At 47.1% G+C, this 15,168-nt stretch overlaps 1 protein-coding gene across 1 annotated transcript in view; it reads right to left on the bottom strand.

The window, feature by feature from the left end:
• Tiam1 (TIAM Rac1 associated GEF 1) overlaps nucleotides 1-15,168 on the bottom strand; it is a 182,523-nt gene that overhangs the window by 122,459 nt on the left and 44,896 nt on the right. Inside the window, exon 3 of the mRNA XM_032900461.1 lies at nucleotides 5,451-5,619. The gene's annotated coding sequence lies outside the window, so the exon portion shown is untranslated. The remainder of the gene's footprint in view (nucleotides 1-5,450; nucleotides 5,620-15,168) is intronic.

Genomic DNA, 15,168 nt, shown 5'->3' with positions numbered 1-15,168 from the left:
TTGCTCTAGGCTCCTGATGAAGGAGGGGCCCAGAACAGAACCTGGAAAGGAGTGGGCACTCAATAAAACAAACAAACGGAAACAATACCGAAAACAAGGCACCCTAAATCTAGAAGGTGACAGACCATACAATAAAGTCAGACATGGAGGCTGGAGTTGTTCTTATAATTCCAAGAACCCACAGGTACCTCGCAACCACCTGGAACTCCAGCGGGCAGTGCTGCCCTCTTCTGGACTTCTCAGGCACTGCATGCACACAGTGCATAGACATAGATGCAAGCGAAACTCCATACACATAAAATCAAAAATTAAAAGACAGGCCATAGGGACTACCAGGTTCGAGGCTGCTCTGAACTGTGAACTGTACCCCTCCACCATACTCCCCAACACCGCCTCATTCCCGTGACCCCTGCCTGCACTTTCTGTCTTCCCCCTGGGTTTGAAGCTATCTGGCAGAAGCTCAGAAACCTGCCAGTCAGGGCCACAGGGCCCACATGCCCGGATCCCAGACGGCTCAGGGAAAGCAAGGGGAAGAGCACAGCAGATTAATGGGCTGATACGTGTGGACTCCGAAGGTTCAGAGAGTCCAGGCTCTCTGGGGACCAGGGTCTCTGGGGGGCCAAGGATGGATGGCAGAATGACTATGGGCTTCTCCATTCTCGTGGACACCATGACTCTTCGCTAAACTGACGACAGAAGCTTTCTGGGGAGGACTATACTAAATGGGACTTGTGCACCATCAAATTAGATGCATGGGGAAAGAGCTAGGAGTTACGTTTTCGAAGGCTATGCAAATTCACACACCTTTACTACAGCCCTTCGCATGCAGGTCTGGAAGGAAGGAGCGGTTGCTTGTGTGGAACTCCTCAGCTTACTAAAGCCAGTTGACAAAAAGATGCAGATGCCACACTACAAGCTATCACTGTAAGACAGAGTGATACAGATATCCCAAAGGACAGACAGACACACAACACACACAGAGAGAGAGAGAGAGAGAGAGAGAGAGAGAGAGAGAGAGAGAGAGAAACACTGTCAAATTCCTGATGTCTTAACCATACTTATGAGACATGTAGCTGAGAAATAGTTAATGGATTTTACCCCCCTGCAAAATTTGCCATGGCTCTGTAATGATTTTGAAATAAAAAATCTCATACAAACAAATCAAGTCTTAATTAAATGGAATAGTCTGGTTTAAAAAAAAATTGAAAGTAGGGCTTGGATCCAAAGAAATACATTTATAATCCTCCCAACCCTTTCCCTTTTACCTTAAAAAAGCACCTAGAACATTCTACTATCTCCTCAATAAACTAATTAAGAAGCAAACAGTCAGGGGCTGGAGAGATGGCTCAGTGGCTAAGAACACTGGCTGTTCTTCCAGAGGACCAGGGTTCAAGTCCCAGCACCCACATGACAGCTCACAACTATCTGTAACTCCAGCTCCAGGGGACCCAACGCCCTCACACAGGCATACATGCAAGCAAAACACGAATGCACGTAAGAGTAAAATTAAATGAACAAACAAATAAACAAACAAATAAATAAATAAATAAGCTGCAAACAGGCACTTAGTAGGCAGCAGTGAGGACAACGTTGCCAGGCAACGTGGACACAAATGTCCCAGCAGCTATGTAAATAAGGGGAGGATTACCTAAGGACACAGCACTTGCATTGCTGTGGTGAGCAAAAAGGAATTGCTAATATCTGCCATTGATAAGGAGCGAGGCTCCCTTAACCACAACTAAAAACTCTGAACCCAAACTAAACAGAAGCAGCCAGACTGAGGGAGAATCCAAACTTGAAGAAGACACTCTGGAGAGCAGGGAGCCCTTTCTTTTTTAAGAACCAGTGGGCAGACCCTATGCTTCTGAGCAGAAGAACTAAGAATGGTCCCTGGAAGCCAGAGAATGAGTGGGGACCTCAGGAAGTGTAAGAACGAAAACAAGCTTCGCGTTGGGTGTGCAAAACCATGCATGTCTTGGGCGCACGTGCCTGGGACTGGCTCAAAACAACCCAGAGAAGGTTTACGGCTGAACAGCCCAAGTCTGAGACTGGCCCTCGGGGTCACAAACGTGGCACAAGCCCACGGTACTGCAGCAAAGGCTTGGGATATTTGGCTGACGTGGAAGCCTGAAACGGTGACCACGAGCTTGAGCTCTAAATCCTCAAGTCAGCCATCGACTCAGAATCCCTGCAGGAAAACAGACACCACACGATCCATGTCCATCAGGAGATTTCCAACAAGACCTAGAATCTCACAGCGTAATGCTCAAAATGCTCTCCCAGCATTCCACGTATCTAGGAAAACAGAACCGGACCCTGTGGTAAGAAGTCACCAACAGATGCCAAACTCCGGGTGGCCCACGCATTGGAATTACGATGCAAAGAACTTTAAAGCAGCTACTGTAACTATGTTCCTCCGGGGAAAGGTAATCGCGATTGGAACACGTGAAAGACAAAATGCTAGGGCAGGCAGTGGTGGTGCCTTTAATCCCAGCGCTCAAGAGGCAGAGGCAGGCAGATCTCTCAGTTGGAGATCAGCCTGGTCTACAGAGCAAGTTCCAGGACAGTCAGGCCACACAGAGAAACAACATCTCAAGACAAGAAAGAAAGGGGGAGGGGGGGGAGGGAACTGCTTGCTGTATGGGATTATCACTAACGACAATGATGACATGTGTCCAGAAAAGCAGAATACATTTTTAAATTTATTTTACGTTCATGGGTGCTTTTCCTACAGGTCAGAAGAGCACATCTGATCGTCTGGTACTGGAATCAGAGGCTCATAGATGGCTGTGAGCCACCATGTGGGTACTGGGAATTGAACCCGGTCCTCTGTAAGAGGAGTACATGCTCATAACCCCTAGGCCATCTCTCTAGGCCCCCAGAACACATTTTTCAAAAAGATGTTGTATAAAAGTCTGGGTCACACACACACACACAAGCCTGCTTAGTCCTGTTAGCCTGCGAGTTGTTTGGGAACACATTGGCCCTCTGAAAACATAACCCCCTACCTTGAGTCATGAATGTAAGCTTGGAACAATCTGAGCTATCATTAATTGGATGGGGTGGCAAATCTCGGATGACCTAAAACTTACCATGTACACTATACTTTTAAAACACCAAGTCTTAGTACTGTAAGAAACAACAGTCCAGTCTGCTCCAAGTCAGTGATAACTTCAGGTGACTGAGGAGAGGCAGGCGGACACGTCCTTGTGAATAACCGCATCCCTCAAGCACTCAGGAGATTATGGTAATATTTTTATGACTTACGATGCCTAGTCCACTAATGACGCCAGGGCTTTCTGGGATGCCCCTGGCAGACAGTAGGATGCTGCATCCCAGAATAGGAGAATAGGAGAGTGACCAGAACCCAGACAGTAGGTAGGCTGGCCTTGGACAGGAGTAAACCACAATCCAACCATTAATATTAAACTACTCGGGCTGGAGAGATGGCTCAGTGGTTAAGAGCACTGACTGCTCTTCCAGAGGTCCTGAGTTCAAATCCCAGCAACCACATGGTGGCTCGCAACCATCTGTAACGGGACCCGATGCCCTCTTCTGGTGTGTTTAAGACAATGACAGTGTACTTACATAAAACAAGTAAATAATCTTTAAAAAAAAATATATTAAACTTCTCTGGAACAAAACTCCTCACAAATGAAAACTCTATTTAGGGATAACAGCTAAGCCACACTAGTGAGTAAATATTCCCTACTTATACACAGGGGAATGTGTGAAGGAGGTACTCTGGAAGGGGTGCTTATAGGTCATTAATTTCTGCCACAGTGGCTTAGTTTTCTGTAGAGGGTGGTGGGGCTCAACCCAAGGGCTTACACTAGGCCAGGCAAGTGTTCCACTGAGCTACACCCCTACACAATCCATCTTGTTAAAAGATTTAGTTTATTTTTATTCGTGAGTGTTTATGCATGCACACGTGTCCCCGAGAGTGCCCCAGCGAGCAGAGGACACTGGAGCCTGAGTTACAGGCTGTTGCAAGTCCCCTAACATTCTGATGCCAGCAACCAAAACTCTGGTCCTTTGGAAGAGCAGCAGGTGCTCCTAAGGACTGAGTCATTTCTCCAGCTACTACATTTCCTTTTCTTTTTAAGGAAAGGCAAACGAAACATATCAACAAGTTTTAAGTTATTGATTTTTTTTTTCTTTCAATCTCAAAGAGTAAAGACGTCACCCTACACAGGCAGCTACGACAATGTAAACTCGGGACAGATGGCCGGGACGTATGTCTAAGATAAGGAAGATGCTCCCCAGTTTGGATCCCTGGATCCCTCGCCTCGGACCTCATCACGTCGCCCGGTTATTCTACAGAGCCCTCCCTTTTCCCACGGAGACCGGCAACCGCACACTTACCCGGGCGTGTGCGCCTTCTTTTCACAGAAAGTTCAGTCCTGTTCATCCTTAAGGTGGCCTCAAAGCATGAGCTAGATCGCAAGGTCTCTAATTTACTACACAGATCCCAGCCACCTTACTGAAGTCAAGAGTTAACTGCACAAGCCAGGTTTCACTTCTCTGGACGAAGGCAGGGCGAGCTCCGACCATAAGCTAGGTGATGGTGGAGGAGAGTTAAAACTATTAACATCGCTTTCCACTCCCCCGGGGCATCAAGAATTTTATTAAAATAAATGCAGCGATTACCCTTTCGTGACTGGGAGGCAGACCTCCGAGGCCGCAGTGGAAAAGATGAGATGTATTTATTTCAAAGTTAAATTTGAAGCAAAAAAAAAAAAAAAAAAAAAAAACTCACAAGACAACAGATTGCAAATTTAAAATTAGATTCTGGTGGGAGGTCTTGGTTTCAAGCCTGTTTTTTCCCTACTGGATGCTGTGCCTGAAGCTGGAGGGGCAGGGGGGTGGGGGCTAAGATTAAACTGAAGCGAAGCTTTGGAAGTTTGTACTAAGTCAATACAATGCATGAGCAGGGTTTTTGCCAAGTCACACACGGATACCCCTAGCCTAGAGACTAAACACGTTTTACAGCGAATAAGCAACGATCTTCAATTTAGATCATTATTTTGACCATATTTATCTCTGCTCTTTAAAGATGACCCAAAGCAGAAATGTATCATTGTTTTGAGGCTGGGTTTGAGAACAGCTTTGCCTTTTTTTTTTTTTTAAACAAACATAATCCAATATAAAGCCAGTGAAACTCGGAGATGAAAGACCCTGAGGGCAATTCACACAGGAAAAGAAGAGACTTCACAGCTACCTGCTCAAGTTTCCCATTCCATTTTGGGTTAACACTAATGCCTCTTAATTGTTAGATCCCTGCAGCTCTAGCCTTCGGAAGTGACTCCGAATTCCTTTCCCACCATGTGTATACAGCATCGGCATCGCAATTTCCTTGGCCGCACTCTCCTGTACACGCCCCGCCACCTTTGAGACCCTCTTCGGACACACGGACACACAGAGGCTCAAATCTACATGCACGAACCTACCTTCAAAGGCAACAGTGGTGCCCAGCCCAACTGGCCCCGAGAGCACTGTGGCATTTAGATACTGAGGCTGGAGATGGTGTCAGTGGCTGGAGTTGGGGCGTGTGTCAGCACCTGCCCCACGGGGTGCCCATCGGGGTCTCACCTGAGTCTGGGAGAATGTGCCAAAAACCTGAAGGAGAGAGAACATCAGAAAGGCAGTGGTCAGCGAAGAGAAAGGAAAGGGCATGCATGTTCGTTGACTCTCCAATGTCAAGGAAAGGTGAATCAGGAAGCTTGAGTGAAGAGTTGCAACATTTAGATACAAACAGCGGGTTCAGTCAGAGACGCATAAATGCCAGAATGATTGTATGGGTGGTCACAGACAGCCCTGAAAACTCTCGTTTTAACCGGTCGGTGGATTCAGGCACTGGGTGACATGAGGTGCGGTCCCTGCGGGGATACCGTTCGCTGTCACACTTGAAGGGTCTTATAGGAAGGAAAGGAAACAAGGGAGCCTCCATATTCTCACAGACTCCGCTGATAAAGAGAGTAAAAAAAAAATGCTATGTGTTGGGGGGTGGGAGAGTGGGGGGAAACTACATTCCACAAACTTTCCTGCCCTCTGTGTGTTTCTTGAACATGGCAAACATCACGCTCGGATAAAGCGCACGAGATAAATGCAGAAGAACGAACTTAGGTAAAATGTATAAACGGTGATTCAGCAAAATCAATAATAACAACAGCAATAAGTTGACGAGGACAGCTCCAAGAAAGGACAGTGCTAATGGGCTTCACGCTTGAAGCCGATCCTCTGAGAAACTGCTCTCAGCCTAGCAGACAGGCCTGAGGTATTTTTGAGCGGCTGCCTGTTACCCTCCCCAGTGGACATTCCTCTGTGGGCTGCCGGTCACGGCCAGCCAGCCAGCCACCCACCGTTGGTAGTTTCAGCAAGATGGGAGCCTCCCTGGCAAAGGCTCCGAGTGGGAACACTGAGAGAACTAGAGGAGAGGAACCACACAGAGGCAGGACGTAAGTAAATATACACGTCCGCACAGCTCGGAACTGTGAGTTTTGTTTCTCCTTTATCTTGGAAAACGTGCTGTTTAGCCATGAAGCCCGTGACTCACGCCAGCAGGGGAAGGAACTGAAGTTCTAGCCGAACCCCGTCATTAACCCACGGTGCGTGCTCTCTCCGAGATTGCCCCCACCATCCTGTTCATCCCCCTTTCCTAGGTGCCCCCCCCCACTCCACGGCTCTCTGCAAATATCCCAAATTTCAAAGCACTCCTGAATAGCTTAGGAACTGGCAGATATTAATAAGCAACAGCCCATTTATATTGAAATGGACTCATTACCGTACCAGCTGCCAATAATTTGAGAGGCTGGATCCTCGCTGGCAGAGCGGCCTGCAGGCGGCTGTCCCTCCACCTGCACCATGGGGGCTGAGAATGCAGTTTTATCCCTAAAAACAAATTATCCTATCTACCAGAATTAAAATGTTTTCTATCTATATTCTTCCCTAGACCCGAACAAAAGAACTAGTTGAAAAAGATAAGAGTATAGGACGTTATTCACGCAACACAAAGGGAAACGAGACTGAGTCTGTTTGATACTTTTCCCCCGATTTCGGGAGGAAAAAAATGTACCCATAATCTTGTCTGTGGAATTGAAACAGTGAGGCAGCCCAGGACGGAGCCCACACTCGCTCCTTTGTGATCAACAGATACGCTAAGGTCACACTGTGCCAGAGAGCACTCACTGTGGCTGCAGTGACCAGACACCATGGTGACCTTGGAGCGCCTGGAGACCCACAGAGTTCTAATGGTCAGAAGGCAGCTACACACCAAGCTCGGGGTGGGAGTTCGAGCTGGGACTGCAGGGTACAGTCATCACAACTTGGCTCTGCGAGTGGCATCTTCACTAGTAGTGTGATTAGGGACGGACTATTAATCCACCATCTAAAACTGGGGCTAATAATAGTTCCTAACGATTGGGTTGTTGTAGGCATTGAATGAGATCATCTTTGTTATATAATCCACTGCCTGCCTGTCTGGAGATCGGTTCTGCTAATCGTGAACTATCTTTGCCACTCCTGTTTAATGTCTGTAGACCAGAAGGAGCACACTGTGGTTTGGATGGGCTGTTGAAACAGGGGCTAGGAGATCCCCTCATTCACTGAACTCTACTTCCCAGGTTTGCACAGGCGGTGGGGGAAAGGTACCAGGGGCTGAGAGACCAACTGGCCCAGCCCTATGGGATGCAGATGATGAAGCTGCCATCTCAGAAGTTCTGTGTTACTGACTCTTCCTAAAAGCTTGGAATGCTCCACCCGGATCCTCTGCTGCTGGGCTTCTGGGGCTGGGGTTTCTATTGCTTTGTTCTGTGTGGCTTTGCAAGTTCTAAGAATCACTGTGGAGGGGGAAAGAGTATTAGCACCTGTCTTCGAGGAAGCTAGCTTCAGTGACCAGCCTCTCACCACATTCTGTATAAGCCTGTTAATTCTTACTTTGCCCCTGAGATGCCCCCAAACATCGGTGACTAGTCAGTTACTGAGAACCACAAAATTTTCTTTCTCTCAGAAACTAAAAGTAGGAGAAGGGTAAGGCAGGGTCGAACTTCTATACATTTACTTCACATACAATAAATGCCAAAAAGATTTAAATTTTATTATTCATATTAGCTCCCAAAGCAGAATGCAGTGGCTGGGTTGGATGGGAGACGGACAGATGGATAGGTGGGATGGAGTGATCGGACAGCTGACCTAGGCCACTAGAACATTTTCAGTGGTTTAAAAATAAAGAATAAAGAAAATTCATCAGTTTTTCATTTATTTTAAAATTGTTGCTTAAAGACTTGGAGTGACATTCCGACAGAAATGACAAAAATAGAGGTGCACGAGAGACGGCTCAGCAGGTAAAGGCTCTTGCAACCACGCCTGAAGACCTGAGTTCGATTACAGGGACAGTCACAGTAAAAGGAGAAAGCTGCTTGCCACAAGTTGTCCTGTGAGTGCCACACAAGTGCCATGAGTGCAAGACAGTGTGTGTGTGTATATGTGTATACGTGTGTGTATGTGTATATGTGTGTATGCGTGTGTGCATGTGTGTCTGTGTACATTATGTGTTATGTGTGCATGTGTGTACACGTGTGTGCTTGTGTGTCTGTGTCTCTGTGTATGTGTACATATATGTGCATGTGTGTATGTGTGTACATGTGTGAATGTGTATCTCTGTGTGTATGTGTGCATATATGTGTATGTGTGCATGTGTGTCTGTGTCTGTATATATGTGTATGTGTGTCTGTGTCTGTGTGTATGTGTGCATGTGTGTGTTCATGTGTATATGTATGTATATGTGTGCATGTGTATGTATGTGTGTCCATGTGTCCGCATGTGTGTATACATGTATATGTGTATGTTTGCATGTCCATATTGTGTGTGCATATGTGTATGTGTATATATGTACGCATGTTTGTGTATGTGTGTATATGTGTGTGTCCACCTGTCTGTGTACACACTCCCACACATACAAATAAAATGAATTAAAGATAAAATAATACAGGCAATTAATTACTACTGGAGAAAGAAATGCAGTGGAAGGCGGGAGCAGGGGTGATGAGCACAACTCCTGAAACACAGCCAGTATAATATCACAGGAACCCGCTACAGCCAACTCAGACAGGAACGTGACATGTATAAACTCACGATGTGCACATCAGCCTACACATCAGTAGGTCACATGTCCCTGCTACACAGACAGGCATCGCATCCTTCCTCATGGGCTTGGTCACACATTTCATTCATGTCTTTCTTTTCTTGACAACTGACTGGAACAGAACCTCAAACCTCAAATTCTGTACAATCATTCTGGAAGACACGCAGTGTGACACTGCTGGAGAATGTGCTAGCTGTGTTTCCTAGGTGGCTCTCCCTGGGCAGTGATCTCCACGCACAGCGCTGGACGGTGGGCTAGGGGTTAGGCAGCTGGAAGTCAGGCAAATGCAACGGGGCTCAAGGACACGTCCACCGAGGTTGTGTTTGCTCAGTGTTTGTAAATGTCAAGGCTGCAATGAGGATTCACACACATGGTGAGTGTTCGTGGGCTTCTCGGGTGGACGGCACGACCCCTGAGAGCGCTGGGGCTGGATCAATGGTCTTAGCACAAAATCAGTTATCTCTCAGCACAGATGAAGGAGCAGCATCTGGGTCCCAATTCTTACTCCACAGAGCGTGAATGAAACAGTTTTTAGCTCAACCAGGTTTTTTTTTTTAAGGCGAGTATAAACAGATACTCCAACCGGCCAAACGAAAATCCCTCTGTCCACCCCGTTGGCCTAGTTCTGAGCAATGACGTTTCCTAACATGGCCAAATGCATCCTGAGGTAATGAAGCAAGAGACAGATTCGCAGGATAGTCCTTGTGTGGAGATACAGGTTACAGGGAGGGAGCCACCTGCTGGAGCGGTGAAATCTCGGGCCACACTTAACAAACGGGTCCTGCTGGGGCAGCAGCACCATAGTCATTAGTAAAGAAAGTGTATTTCAAAATGAAGGCATCTGTCCTACCCTTACTCAGGGGGAGCCTCCATTTATAAAAACCTTACTCTCTGGCTTGCACTTATGCCCATGGCTGTGATTCTGTTTCCTGAAGTTCTTCCTGCTTATCATCTTACAAGTACACTCCGACACCTGCAGTGGGGAAACACCACCACCACCACCACCACCACCACCGCCTCCGCCAAGCTCCCTACTGGTGTCATCTGAGGGAACTTGGAAACCACCAGTCCCAAGGGCCAGCCCCACAGCTGGCCAGCAGAGTTTCCAAATATCCACACAGCCTGATGCTAAGAATGGCTTCAATGAGGCCCAGCTTGCTTAAACGGGTTTAATAACCCTCTCAGGACACGGTTTGATGACCACATGAATTTTCAATTTAGAAAATAAAAAAGAAAGAAAGAAACCCAAGCACCATCTTTCTCTCTGTCATTTCTAAACTCTGTAAAGCAACTGCCCATATGAGAATCCCACTGGGCATCGAAGCTGGTGACCTTTTGGGGCCAGAGCACAGATTTGGGCTCTTGACCCCTGATACTGCTTCAAGTTAGCATGCATGTGATGAGAAGGTAGATACTTTATTCCCACCTCCCGAAAAGAATGGAAAAGAGGCGGACCGTAATTAACACCCAGTGCCAGAAACCTTGCCCTTCACTGTCTCACCAGCTTGAGGCTTAGCTGACAGGGCGTTCCCAGTGACAGATCAAGGTCACCTCAGAGCCCATGAGAACGCAGTAGGAGAGGACAGGATTCAGGTTGAAGAGCTTTCAACCAGCCTCTGAGTCAGAACAGTTTAATCCTTAAACTGCACACCAGAATGATCTTCTCAGACACACATCAGCATCTCAGGTCGGGAGAGATTTCAAAACACACCACTTTGCTCAACGACTAATTTTCCAGAATCAAGCCACTCCGATCTCTTTCCTTGGACAGACTGCCTTGTTCTCATGGAAACTAAAGCTTGTACCAATGCACAAGAAAAGCCAGTTTCCTGGGGCACAGGGCACAGTGCATGGTAGGTGAGGTCTGCCCTTATTCACCGTCGTCAAGAACAGATGATCCAGGACGGGGATGTGGCTCAAATCCTGTGGTTTTTCCAAACCTGATGTTCTTAAGCCGGCAGAGAGGCAGGGGTCTCTCCTAAAGCACACTGTTTCAGGTCACTGTCAAGAGGAGGGTAGAGGGGCAGCAGCTGCTGTCACCTGACTCCGGCCTTCTTCCACTCAGAGTGACCCAAGAGATAAAAGTGCCACTACCTTCTCAACAACAGATCCTGGCTCCTCCTGTTCAGCCTGAGGGGGGCGGGGTTACGGCCCACCCGACATCCAGCAACCAGGGGTCCTCTTCACTTGCAGAGCAAAATGAGGTCACTGTCCACAGTCTAATTCTTCAAACTTCCCCACAAGCCCAACTCTTTGCTGGAGCTGCCATTCACAAAGGAAAGGGGAGGCTACCCTGGGATTTCCTGGGGTGAGGCTGCAAGTCCAGAAAGCCAGTTAGGCAGCCATGCCTATGAACGACAAGGGTTGGGAGACCTCTGTAACAGATCACTTCAACGGAGGCTGATGCCTCCTAAGGGCCACCCTACGCCACCCCACACCACCCCAAAATCCCTGTGTCTCTCGAGGTTCTGGTCTCAGCTGCAATTGGTTGGGAAGTCCTACAAGAAGAGCTGTTGCATTTTCCTGGTAGAGAGAGGCCATGGGCACGTGGAGGAAGGGAGCCATTCTGGAATTAGGTGTGTAGATGTATATGAATACTTCATTGGCATTTCAATGTGTCACTGATCGCCAGAGGGGATTGAGAAGGGTGGTGATGGGAAACCACGTTGTCTCACCCGGCAGAGGTGACACAGGATTCCCCCAAACCACCACAGCCAACAGGATGTCACAAACACAATCAGTAAACACTTACAGGATGATTTTAGTCACTAAGCAAAGCATTTCTGTGCCACACTGTCAGGCACTTTGAAATTAAGTTGCATGACTTTTCTAAATTGTTTAAAATTAATTCTTCCTAAGAATTAATGCTTGAGGTGCAGGAGAAGAAATCTTTCCTCATGAGGCTCCACTTTTTTTTTTTTTTTTTTTGAGAACCACCTGCCTTTGCCTTCTGAGTGCTGGCACCACCACGCCTGGTTCAACCCCCACCTTCTAGAAGAGAAGATCCGAGACTGGAATCTATAGACCAGGGTGTATTATAAGATGGAGTGATACAAGTTTATTCAGAGGGCTTGAAGCCCCGGGTCCCTTTCTAGACTCCCAGTCTGAAACACGTGATCACTCACACTGTCAAATATGAGGCGTCTTTCCAAATGACCTCACTACTTCAGCTGAAGATCACTCCAGGTTGTTGGTAATCACACACTTAAGACTTCAAGTTTTAGCAGGATGAAGCACGATCATTTCTCAACTTTAAGAACAAACTGTTTCCTCTTTAGGAGCTCTGAAACAGTGCATCTTAATAGCACAATGGCTTTAATTGGCAGAATTTTTTTCCCTTCCCAGTGTGGCATCAAGCAATTGTGCATCCGGAGTGCTTATAAATAGATTTTTTCAAATAGTTATATAGCTAGGCTGCCTAAAACCGGTCTAAAAACTGTCAATGTTTAAAGTAGAATTATCTAGGTAGAACCTGTACTATTATTCAGTACAGCTTGACCAAGGCTTGCTGTGCAGATGGTGTATGACCGAGGTGAAGGATGAGACAGACCATTCTCCCATGGCACCTATAACCCAAGAGAACGGCGGCCACTGACTTTCCCACAAGCAATGGCCACCTGCTCAGTATAAGCGAATGATGGGAATAGATCAGCTCCATAAGACTGTCTGACCTGATTTTTAAGGGGTAGAAATTAGCTTGATTTAAGAGGATGAGAAGAAATGGCCAGTAGTGGGTGGCATCTAATGGTCCCAAAGAGGAAGGACAAAAAAAAAAAAAAAAAAAAAAAATTCTAAGAATCAAAACATACTACTTGAACCGGTTAGATGTTAGAGCATCTTAAACAAAAACTAAGAAATGCAATGAAGGGAAAAAATTGAAATTATCTCTTGTGAATTAATCAGTTCATGCTTCTATAATAAAACACCTTATGATAATTTATAAACAATGGAAATGGATTCCTCACAGTTCTGAATTCTAGAACGTCTCAAATCAAGAGGGCTGGCAGATCTAAGGAAAGTCCTGCTTCCTGTAATCCCAAGGTGCCCAACGGTCTTACAGCTTCCTGCCCAGGCCTCTTTCTTTTTAATTTATCTTTACCTTATATGTATGAGCAACGTGCCTGACATGTCCTGTGCCTGGTGCTGCAGGGCCAGAAGAGGGCATCACCTCCAGGGCAACTGGAGTTAACCAACGGTTGTGAGCCGCCATGTGGATGCTGGGAACTGGACCCAGGTCCTCTGCAAAAACAGCCTGCGTTTTTGACAGCTGAGCCATATCACCAGACCCTTTCAAGAATCTTTTATAAGGGCATCAATCATTTCTGAGTATAGAGCTCTGGGACCTAATCATCTCTCAAAGCCACTACCTCTCTCCACCATCACCTCCAGGTTCCAAGAGCAGGAACCAGATCACCTCTCAAAACAAAGATCCAGTGAATAGACGGATAACAGCCAATTCCACCCAACAAAGGGCCAGAAATAAAACAAAAAGAGCCCGCAAAACACCTCAAATAGCCTGTGGGTGGACTGTTGTTTAAACCCCGTCTCAGCCATGCCGGTATGAACCGCACCTGTGTCTGAAACAGTGTTACATTGCAAAGCAGCAATAGCCTATTACAAAAAGAGACATGCTGCCTGTGCCTTCTGTCTGATTTGAGTCCAGCCCCCAAAGTTCTCTAGACTTGCAGGTACCCGCTACCCTTCATCCATCCGTTCCTTGGGTATCTTAGGATTTAAGGTCTTCAGCAACCACTGTCCCAAAGCTGTGTAGATCGCACTGTGATGTAACTGAGACGCGTGCAAATTTGCATCCAGGAGCCCCTGAAACAACTACAGTGCCCCGGACGAACCTTTCCATGGAGTAAGACGGGGCGGTCAGCGCGCGCGCGCGCGTGTGCAGGTGGGGATGGGGTGGGGCGGAGCGGTTAAGGCAATGCAGACCTCTCTAATGCTGCTCCGGTTACAACCGCAATCAGGCCAGCAAAGAGAATTGGGTACCAAAGGACGTAGGAAAACAAGCGGAAGAAGAGATGGCTAGAGTCCCAAATAACTCCGTCCCAAACTTTCTCTTTAAAATTAATCACTTCCGGTGGAGACCCCGCCCCCCCGCCCCCCCGCCCCCCCCCCGGGTCCCTGGCCCCGCGCTGGTCCCCAGCCTCAGCTTCTTAAGGATAAGCTCCCAGAATGAGAAAAGCAGGAGCATTGCTGAGATGGACCCCCCAAAAGCCTAGGAGCAAGGAGTGACCACATTTCACTTTAAATGTGCTGTGACATTGGTTTGTCTGAGTAACGTCTCATGTTTGTCACCGTCAAGTTACAAACTGAGAGGTGGTAAAATCGCACGATGCAGTCACAAGCTGGAAATTTAAACATAGAGGGAAAGCAGCCACAAAATAAAATAAAAACCACAGCAGAACACAGACACGCCTACCATCCCAAGTCAGAGAATAACCAGCCTCTTTCACGAGTGAGGGAGTTCTGGGAAGGGTCTGAAACATGGACACATCAAAGCCCCTGCAGAAAAACCAGTACATAAAATCACAAGGAAAATCTGTGTCTCCTGTCACAGCTACTGGCTCTCTCAGAAAGCGCTACATTTACTGCCAAGTAATAACAGGACCACACAGGGAGCAAGGCGGATGCCAGGCCTGGCTCAGGAGAATCGAAGCTCGCAGCCCCCACCACAGTGATACACAAGGCACTTTATGTACATCTTACTCAGTAAAATGTTTCTACCTATGCCCGCCCTAATCAGTACCAGCCTGTGTTACCGAGTCCTGATTCTGAACTACTCTTCTAGTAAACTGAAAACCAATGTGGGCTGGAGAGATGGCTCAGTGGTTAACAGCACTGACTGCTCTTCCAGAGGTCCTGAGTTCAATTCCCAGCAACCACATGGTGGCTCACAACCATCTGTGATGAGATCTGGTACTCTCTTCTGGTGTGTCTGAAGACAGCGACAGTGTACTCATATATAATAAATAAATAAAGCTTTAAAGAAAAAAGGAAAAACAGAAATCCAATGG

Source organism: Rattus rattus, chromosome 4 (assembly GCF_011064425.1).
Source record: "Rattus rattus isolate New Zealand chromosome 4, Rrattus_CSIRO_v1, whole genome shotgun sequence".
In the NCBI taxonomy this organism is placed as follows: domain Eukaryota; kingdom Metazoa; phylum Chordata; class Mammalia; order Rodentia; family Muridae; genus Rattus; species Rattus rattus.
This window is presented reverse-complemented; position numbering and strand designations above follow the sequence as displayed.